Genomic DNA, 11,237 nt, shown 5'->3' with positions numbered 1-11,237 from the left:
ATTAACATTGTTTGCATTCGGAACAAAATTTATTTCATGATGATGTAAGGAAATTTGTTTTTTTTTTGGGTTTGTTGTGAATGGCTTGGGTCAGTGATTTTAATTTACAGAAATATTAAATATAATCAATTTTCCTTGCGAAATATGCGCTCAATATGGCCGAACAGAAAAGCGAACAAAGCGAACCACGAAGCCCGCAAAATAATGTTGCAAGAAATACTGATATTAATTTATTTAGAACAAAAAAGGTTATTGAGTGTTAAAATATGTATTCATATCGATGGTTTCAATAGGTCAACATTCATTATGTAACACTTTAGTTCCAATTACATGATAAGTTTATATCAATTATAATTACGAAGTCATACATATGTTTTGTACACTTTGATCTACAAATAAATGACGAAATTATAATTTGATTCTTGCATTGGACACCAATTGGTGAAATGAGCTGTTCGATGTAGAAAATCTTTTTGAAACAAATGAAACTGAATTCAAGTCATTCAAGTCAGAAACTGAAGCATAAAACAAGTGCAAAGAAGCTGGAATGCACCTCATATCTCTTTATTGAATGATTCTTTTATGAATCAAACGGAATTATTTTCGTTTGTCCATCAAACAGATAAAAGTGTATCGATAACATCTAATATTTATATTTGCATTGTTTGCGTACGTTTTTTTTTTTAATTTTATTTGTTGATGCAATTTTTTGGCGAATTGATGTAATACCACCAAATGAATACAAAACAAAACCAAAATGGGACGTGTGCATGAACACAGTATGTGCAACACGTGTATAAATAAAATAAAGGAAAAAAAATGAGCCAGCCAAATACAATGTGTTAGCATTGCGCAATAAATGAGAACTAGAATGGTCATAGTAACGCGCGTTTCACATTTGGCCGGATCGATTCAATGGAAATGATTTGCGTGTCACAAGCAGAAGTGCGCTCGCGCGCTCACAACACACACGCACAAACATTGATTGTGTGGTCTGACATTCGCTTTCAGTAATTATTATTATTATTTTATGAATGGCAATTTCGGCGTATTTTCAAAATTTCACAGTGTCTGGAAAATGGAATCAATTAAACTCATTTTAATGAATGATGTAAATATGTTTGTGGTAACACATTATGCCAATGATAAAATGTCATAGTCATTTAACAAAAGACGCTTGAATCCCATTTAAAATTTGTTGGTGTGTTTGGTTGTTCGCTAGCATTTATTGTTTGGTTATATGTTGTTGTTGTTGTTGTTGTTTTTTCACCAAAAAGAAAAAACAATTACTTTCAATCCGCAGTTGAAGGTGCGATACTGAAAGAGCAAAAGAGAGAAAAAAACAGAACGAGGCATGAATCGCCAAATAACACAAGCATCAACCAAAATACCGTTATTCAAAAGAGAAATTTCCATCGAACGCTTCATGAGAAAAACAATGTAAAAAAAAAATAACAACAATCGCTAAAAAAGTAACCATCAGAAACGGCAAACAAACGAAAGAAGAAAAAAAATATATAAAAATAAGCACCAGCAACTCTTTACTAGACAATTACAAAGTGGAATTCGTATTGTGGCACAGAAAAGCAAACGGTAAGAAGTAATTTACCGCTAAAATGAGTGAAAAGGAGAACAATATGTTCTTACATCGGTCTGATATATACGCACCAGCAGCCTATGAGAGTATCAGCGTGTCAGTGGCTTTTACCAATATTAACGCCAATGAGCTAGAAGCGAGAAAAAGAGATGACTACATTCACGATACGAAACAAGCAGAAAGTGTGCTTTTTTCGATGAAATAAACTGGTATTTTGAGCCATTGCAAGGATGAATGAAGATGAAAAAGAAAAATTGCAAGAAGAAGAAGTGAAGAGTAAAAAAAATACCAAACAGATTTCGTAGGCAGCAGCAGCTACGAAAGCACTCACAAACAATCAAAACCAGAGAGTTCATACGCAGAAGTGCAGCAACTGATTCTGCATCCAACTTATATATATTTTTGTTGTTGTTGTTGTTTCGATTTAGCATTAAAGTATAGAAAAAGGTTGAATTCAAATACAATCACAACGTTTACGGTTATTTAATCTGAAACGACAAATGCACTTTATAGCATGAAGCTGAAGTGGCCAACACATTTTTCGTTCCCATTTTTCATGAATCAGTGTTTTTTTTCTTCTTCTCTTCAATTTTACACAAAATTGAAAACACACACTAGTTTTGGTACATTTCGCATGTATTTGGCACTATTCTTTTATTAATCATTATTGGTTTTATTGTGCCGCCAGTTTTGGAGTGTGAGATGCCGTATTTTATTTATTTAAAACGAAAATGAAAAATCAGATTTGTACACATCCAACGAATCAAAGCTCATCAAATTAATATCGCATCGCGTCTTTATTGTTTTATTTTCATCGTTTGCCAAAACACGCAAAAGAACGCGAGCAAAGTAAACAAAAACAAACAACATCAAACATATTCAAATCGGCTGGCATGTGTAATCGTTGTAAGCTAATGTATAATGGGGCATTTTATTTATTATTCCAACACATTATATTCGATCGCATTGCATTTTTTTTCTTCTTTTCTTTCAAAAAGCTGCATAGAGTTCGTGTTTGGCTCTATGCAATATCAACTATACATACGCCGAATAAATTATCTACAACAATAATAACATTTATCCATAATTCAATGTGAGAACATTGAAAAAGAAAGTTGCAACCATACAAATATACGAATCGACAGAGGCTCACGTACGCATACCACCTAACAACGAGAAAAAAAAAAACCACACAAACGCGCTCGAATAATTCGTTTAATGCCAAAAGCAAGCGAGAGAGAGAATGAAGCTGGCATGCAGGCAGGCGGACAGGCGGACTGAATGCAAATGTACGGGTGAGTTTTTCGTATGTATGTGACGTGTGCCTATGTGTGTGTGTATGTAATGTGCTTATATGTGTACAACACATTGATAATATGTAAATGTTGACAGTTGCCGTGTTATTGTGTGTTGTAATGCATTCCCTGTTCATTCTCGTGATAATAACAATAAATTGTTTTCGCTTTGCGATTTAACTTCGTGCCGCTGATATTGTGTGTACGTTGTTTCGCTTAGTTTTTATTCACATGTTTTGTTGTTTCGTTTGTCGTTATTTTTTTTCTCTTCTCGTTTCGCTCTTCTCAACACACAATTTAACTATCCCTCGTGCCGATATTCTTGGCACTTTTCTGTGTAATTTCCCGAAATATTCTCAGTGACACTGGCCCTGTATGCTTATGTGCTCGATACATTTGAATCTTCGTCTCTATTTGAATCTCAAATGCTTCGTCTCTAATATCTCATTGTGACGGTTTTGGTTTACTCCAGTGAGAGAGCGCGTACGACTTGCTACCGGGAGTAAAATATATGCTTACATGTATAATATGAATTGTGGATGATGTGAATCAACAGCAAAAATTGCACCACACCAGTGCGTATCTGTTGCGGTTATCTAATGTAAAATTCATCACGGTTAAAGCGTTAATTTATTCAAATTTATTGCACAATTACTTTTTTTTCTCTTTTTTATTTTTGTTTGTGACATGCATGTGACACAACAACCCTCTATTTTTATTCATCGCATTCTTATCAATATTGTTTTTGAATTATTTCTATTTCGTTTATATATCCTACATATTGACTCTTCATTTCTATTTGTTTATCAATTTTGGCGTGTATTTCTTTGTGCCGGGTGTGTGTGTGTGTGTTTTGTTTTTCATTCGATTCGGTTTTATATTCATTTCACTTGTTAAATATGTTGTAATTGAATTTGAATTTCATTGTGTTTGTTTATGCAGAACAAGAAAATGTAAATACAAAGAATAAGATGCTCTGAATAAGTGCATTTCAGTGTTTATAGCACTCTTTCAACTTAATAGCTTTGTGTTTGCTGTGTTTCGTTTCGGAAATTGTCAATGAGCATGGATTTTATTTGAGCATTTCGTTTGGAATGAGAGAGCGATGAGAGTGTGTAGCAACAGTGTTTTTATTGTCCTCTGATAATACGGGGTGCTTTTTTGATTGATGAGTCGTGTATACCCGTCCACCCATCACAAATAAAAGAAAAAAAAACACAACAGTGCCAAATGTATACATATGCGCGCAGACTTCAATATTCAGACATTATCTCTATATTATAGCTTAACAAGCATCATGTACATAGAGGATTTTTGTTGCCGCAATGTTCCAAGTCATTTGGCAATTGGGCGAAACAGCTACTGTGAAGCTTGGATGAAATGCGTGCCGTCATAAGTTTCCAAGTGGTCTCGTTTCTATCGCTTCCCCGCATTCATCCACCGACAACGATGTACCATATTAATACTATATATTTATATGTATGTGTGTGTGTTTTGTATGAGTTTGCCGTTTCAATGAAAATACGCTATGCTATATTTGCCGAATACCAGTTTTCGTATCGAATTTATCGTTGAAAATGTAACTTTGGTAACGATTTGGTGGGAGAAAGGAAGCAAGAGAAAGAGAAAGAAGAGACGAAGAATATGCCTCTATCAGCATAATTTCGAATTAGTTTTTTGTTTAATATTCTCTCTTTTTTTGTCGTGCACATTTTCGACGATTTTACATTAAAGGATAAACTTTTGCAGTTAATTTAATTGAAACTTGCAGCTTGTGCTGCTTGAGGAATGACCATTTGAGAAACACTTTTGTTGAATACATTTCATTTCCATACATACGATAATCGAATAAATTATGTTCGACAACGCACGAAGCAACATGAAAATTTTGAGCATTTTTAGCACGACAAAAACACACACACACACGCTGGTACTTATTATGTGAGCGTGTGTTATTCAATGTGCTCTTTTGTGTGTCTATTTACGCGATTGTGCAAAAAAAAAAAGAGCGAACGCGTGAAAATGAAACGAATTGAAAAGAAACCCCCAAACTTAAAAATACAGGAACCATATGTCTTGTATGTATATACATTCGTGTATTTGATGGCAACGCCAATTCGTTGTGAGAATAGACGAGAGAGAGAAAAAAATGGATTTTAAATGGTATTAAATAAAGAAAACACAACCACAACGCACGCCATAAATGCGACACGGTCAACTGATGAATTATAGTTGCTAGATATTTTGTTGGATTTATTTTTACTTTCTATGCACTGAAAACAGTTGTTTGTGCTATATTCTATTCGATATTCGCTCTGTTATACAACTTACACATGATCATGTATATATGTTTCGACCAGAATCTCGAATACATTGGCCTACGGAAAACACGTATATGAAATGTTATGGTTGTTTTCAGTTATAGGTTATGGATATTTAATACAAGACGTATGTTGATAATATTTAAATTTCATTTATGGCAAATTGTTAGAACATTAGGGAAAAAAGCCAACGAATTACCGTGACGTCGTTAAATTTGTACTCCCATAACTTATAACATGCAAGCAAAAATTTATGCGAAACTAGTACGTAGAACGAGTTAAAAAAAATTGTGCGTCGTCTGTGTTAACATTATTTCCACGTATTTGATATGGTTAATGATGTACCGCAAGTTTTACGATGTATTTGTCAACAATATTCAATCCAATTACTTGAAATGAATGGAACAAAAAAAAGCACCGCCGAAGAGTTCAAGTGGATTGTGCATAAACTTTTTTGTGTGTGTTTTTTTTGAAGAAGAGAGAGAAAGAGAGAGAAGGAGTGATAAAGAGGGTTTTGTGATGAGAACATCAACAGCAATGTGAACTCACTTTAAGTGTCATTCACCTGTTGTCGATGTCTAGGTTTGATCACGGGAATTTTGTAAATAGCCTAATGAATGTATGTTTGTTCGTAGTTCGTACAGTGGATGTGACGACAAGATTTGATAGATAAATTATTTCGAGATGTTTTTCTTTTTGAAAAAAAAAAAAAAAAAAAAAAAACGTCAAGTGGGCTAAATACTTGTGCTTAAAACATGGTTTCAATTAATTGTAACCCAACACATGAGATTCAATTATATTATTTTGATATATTTTGAGTATCGTTTTCTATTCAAAATGAAAACAAAACAAGAAATAAAACATGAAACAATAGCAAATTTCATTATTAATCATTTAAAATAGACTGTGCGCCACATGTGCAGTAAGAAACATTATTTCATAGAACAAATTATCGAAGAATATTTTATGTCTCAATTAGCATTCGATCGAATTAGAAATAAAAATGATCAAAGGATAGGGAAATAAAATGCTAACAACAATCAACTAATGAATAGAAAAACGATATAATTTCTGTCTGCATGAGCGAAAAACTCCCTCCAGTTAGAGAGCGATGTATTCACACAGAGAACGCACAGAGGAAAAATGCACAACTACAACCAACATGCCACGCACACATCATTTATGGTTCGCCAAAAGACGACGAAGAGAATTAGAGCGACAGAGTGCAAGATAGAGCGATGTAGCACGAAATTGATGAGATAGAGAATGTTTGATGAGAAACGGAGAGAGAGCGAGCGAGATAGAGAAGAAAAAGATGATGAAAAGCAATATAAAGAAACACGATTTTCGGATGTGTATTGTGTGTATATGTGCTAGTATCTATGTATACTTTGAACTGCTTTGAGCGCTTGTCTAGTAATCTATGGCAAGAAATGCTACGACTGCACCAAACATAATAACGTCAAAAACAGAAAAAGATTGAAGGAAGACAAAAAAAAATATACACACACACCACGCCGCACCGACTCAATTTTTATGAGATTCATCTAAGAAAAATGGAGCTTGGCCCAAACGATTTTGACGATTCGTTCACATTTATTCCATTGCAATTTAAATCAAGTCAACATTACATATTAAATTTTTTCGTTAATACATTTTTGTAATAGTTCATTCAAGTAAAATAATGAATCGAATCGCGGCAATATAATGAAACGTGAATCAGTACGAGTCATCTTGTCTCCGTCGACTATCGACTCTTCCGGCTCAATTTGCGCGAGCTTCTTTGTCTCGCGCTCCAATTGTCACTTGCTCTCTATGTCTCTTTTATTGAAAAATATCTTTCCAAAAAAAACTAACAAATGTTTTATAATTGAAAGTGGTTGAAATTTAGTTTATTATGTGATGGCGTAATAAATTTGTAGTAAAAGAGAACTCTTTTTTTTAAATAGTAAAAATGCACAAGGAGCAACGCAGTTTGTTATTTGTTTTTTTTCTCTTTTTCTCTCACACACAAACTCTTTCACTCTTTTTCGCGTATGCATTCTAGTTTCGTGTGTTTAAAATTGTGAGAGAGACAAGAAAGCCTTGACTCCACTCGATCGCATCATATATTTATTGCTGTATTGCGACTATATTGAAATATAATATTGGCATGAACTCAAGTAAACAGGCCGCCTAATATTATTTATAGGTTCTCATGTGGAAATTTTAATATGATATCGGTGAAGAGATTTTTTTTACAGAGAATCAAAATTGTCACCGACAAACAAACACGAAAACATCCTTCACGTGCGCCAATGTGACAATTTTCCACTTGAACTTTTAATTCCGCACCGCGTTGCATACACAAAATTTTATTCAACTTTGAATGAAGAAACAATCCAACAATCACAAATAATATTTATTATTGCACATAAATTAAACGAAAAGAAATAAAAAAAAAAGGTCGCACACTGTTCGCGTAATACATTGTTAGAGTGAATAGATAAGGATAGAAGAGTGAAAAAAAGATGATGCGAGAATCGAATGGGTATTTTCTCAAAATAACGCGAGAATGTCATTAAAATGGCCATTCATTAAACGTCAATGTATGCTTGATGATACACATATGTGGAATGGCATTTATTTGTTGCTCATTTTAATTTGTTACGTTTGTCCTTATTCGTATATATGTTCGGTTGCACTGTTTTGCCATTCAAGTAAGATCGGCCATTCAAATATATTTTTTTTATTTGTGAACGATCAATTTATTCGTATACTTTCGTTCACTGGTTGATACATCATATTATTTTTATATATTTGTTTTTATTTTTTTTTTTTTTTTCATTCGTTTTGTCTGTAGCTCTTTTTGTTGCTGAGGTTGAGGATTTTTTTTTTGTTGTTGTTGTTGTTACTTTGTTATAATACGAACGAGAAATGACTTGGATGCAAAGTAATGATTTCGCGCGCGCAGACAAAAAGACATAAACACGGTTCTCAAAGTGCAATAACATTTTTTTTATATATATTTTTATACTTCGTTTTCGTTTCGTCTATTTGGGCACGTTCGCGTTCATTTCTCAATTTATGTTTGTTGATCATCACAAGTACAAATCGACAGTAGAACGAAGTAAAGAGAAAAAAAAAATGTTGCAATGGTTTATGTGCACGGATGAATGTGTGTGTGCATTTTCTCTCTCTCTCTCTTGAGATATTTCGCTTTGGCATTCGGCTTTCAAAAATCCCAATAATTAGTTTGTTTCGTGCGATTTACATTTTGCGATTTCCTTATGCGAACCTCAATCATTCACTGGCGATACATTTCGAACACATCGCATATTTGTCTATGGGTAAATTATTCTTATATATGTCTCATGTCACTCGAACGAACAATTCACTTTATTGTAAATTGATGTATGCGATATCGATATGGCAGTACTCACCCGCAGATCTTGTATAAATCTCTTTTTTATTATTATTATTATTCGATCGTTCGTTCGTTTTTTGTTGTTATAAATAAGAACAATAAAAAATTGTGTGTTATTTAATCCAATCAAGTATATTTGTTTTTCCACAGTGAAAATTTGCTGTGTCGGTTCAAACTTGTTTATGTTTATCGACGAATTTTATACCGATAGAGTTTGTTGTGTTGCCTTGATTTTTCCACTGTTTTTATTGCAATTCTTCTGCATTTTTTTCTACTCTTCATTTATTATATCTTGATTCATGAAAATGGGAAGAATGTGTATTTGATATACACATATATTTCGCACATTCCAATGCGAGCACGGAAAAGTGAGTGCATTTCACTTATTTGTTAAAAAAAAACAACGAAAATAAACAGCAGTGAAACATAAAATTGCCAAAACGTAAAATATTTGCACTGTGGTAAATTCAAATGCATATCATTTCATTATTGTTTGTTTCGTTTTCGAACAATTTTCGCTCATTCTCTATCACCTAATTCCTAATGGAATCCAATTGAACAACCAAAATAGAATCGAAACATAGAGAGAAAAGAGAAACAACAACAAAAACCATACACATTTATGCACCAAAATTCAAATGAATTCACACACACGCACACGCACAATTCACTGATAACCAACGTAAAATTCAAAGTAAAAATGTCACACACAATTTGAAGAGATAAATTGACAACGACATAGCAGGCCCCTTACAATTCAAACACCTGATTCGCTTGTTTTGTACGGATGAAAGCGGTTAAAATGATTTGATGAACACACACATAAAAGACTCACCGAAACACAAATCACCAACTATGTACAATCGAATACGACCGATTCGAATATACAGTTCACTGTTCGAAGATTCTTTTTTTCTTTCTTCTTTCTCGTGGTTAATCAAACGATTGCAAAATAAACACTGTCATTATATTTGAGCGGTCGCTTGGTTTCATGTATGCGGTCTATTTTAAAAGTCAATTCACTGATGTCCTTTCAATGAGTCAATCGGAATCGTAGTTTCGTATTTTAAATAAAACTAAACCAAACAAAAAGTAAAAATATCTATATTACGGTTCAGTTGATGTTGTTGTTGCACGTTTTTTTAATTTTTTTTTTATTCTGTTGTCTTTTTCGGTCGTATCCAAATTCTTGTGATTTTCAATTTGTTGCTCTTGCTTTTCAATTGTTTTATTTTTATTAGTTTCACTCGGTGTATTTCGTTCTTTCAATATTTCTTTCTTTTTTATTTATGTATCGAGAAGTCTACTCTTACGCGGATTATGTGTATCTTACAATGTTACATCTACTTTTCTTATGAACAGCTAGAGATAGTATAATATGAAAATGGTTTATATTTAAAATAATAATAAAAAAAAGATGTTTTGTTAAACGCGCGCATGTATAAAATACAAAATACGTCTAACCTCGTCAACGACTTTAACTCAACTGAATGAAAACAAAAACGTAAAAAAACGAACACCATACGAAATGCGGCCGAATAACTGTTGTGAATTGACAGTTTCGATACACATGCACATAGCACACACACAGTGTTCCGCTCACACAAAGCTATATAACTTCACGTATACATGTTACGTACACTCACCACACATACATTCATCACACATACAATGTTGGCTGTTCGGCTCAAGTGTATGAGAGAAGACACACAGTGTTGACAACCGGCGTGAGGGAGGGGGAAATTGTGTTCGATTGCACAAACGATGTATGTTGAATACATGCATTTGTATCGTGCTAGTTGTGTGTTTTTTTTTTTATTGTTGTTGTTTCTTTAGTTGATTCCTTCATCAATTGAACGAGCTGTTTAGAAATACCACGAAATGTGCGCTGTACTCTCGAATATTAGCTTACATTTATATTGCCGGATCTTGAATCTCTCACTATCTCTAGCTCACTCACTCTTTCTGTCTCTATCCACACGATTGTGTTGGTATGAATGCGAAATAAAAGATCATCTCTATCTCGTTGTATCATAATGCTTTCCTGAAATTCTTTTAAAATCAAAGTGTGGGTTTCAATTTACACTTTACAGGATCGATAAAAACATTCAACTTTTCTATTTGACATTTATTCCAACGAATCGCATTGCATGAGTTACATTTTCGTGATCTTTTCACGATCAACAGTTGATTCAACACTGATTGATTGATCGTATACCGCCGCTGGTGAGTTCATTCGAAACAATTCACATAATATATGTTCAATTGTTTCGAAGCACCAGTACAATTTCTTACTTGATGGTGATGGTGATGGTGTTACAAATTTGGAAAAAAAATTCAATAATTAATGGCCAAATCGAAGTGGGCAATGCATTTAAATGTCACGAATTGATTGTACAGCAGCGTTTTGTCAATTCACACGATTCAAAGATTTCCGTCAGTTTTGATATCTTTTTCAATTAAATGAAACTGTTTGCTTCCTTTCATTGCACTCGCTCATAAACGGTATGAGTATGAGTGTACAGGTCCCACTCTGAATACATAAACAAATAATCCATCGACAATTGCTCATAATAATAGTAACAGTAATAGCAATGGCAAAACTATGCAGTTTTTTT

The 11,237-nt window shown here is 33.4% G+C and overlaps 1 protein-coding gene across 1 annotated transcript in view; it reads right to left on the bottom strand.

Moving 5' to 3' along the window:
- LOC116337825 overlaps positions 1-10,087 on the bottom strand; it is a 43,220-nt gene extending 33,133 nt beyond the window's left edge. The window contains exon 1 of the mRNA XM_031762749.1: positions 9,455-10,087. The gene's annotated coding sequence lies outside the window, so the exon portion shown is untranslated. The remainder of the gene's footprint in view (positions 1-9,454) is intronic.
- Positions 10,088-11,237: the final 1,150 nt, after the last annotated feature.

The sequence above is a fragment of the Contarinia nasturtii genome, unplaced genomic scaffold (assembly GCF_009176525.2).
Source record: "Contarinia nasturtii isolate CC-2019 unplaced genomic scaffold, AAFC_CNas_1.1 Cnas_scaffold_285, whole genome shotgun sequence".
NCBI lineage: Eukaryota > Metazoa > Arthropoda > Insecta > Diptera > Cecidomyiidae > Contarinia > Contarinia nasturtii.
This window is presented reverse-complemented; position numbering and strand designations above follow the sequence as displayed.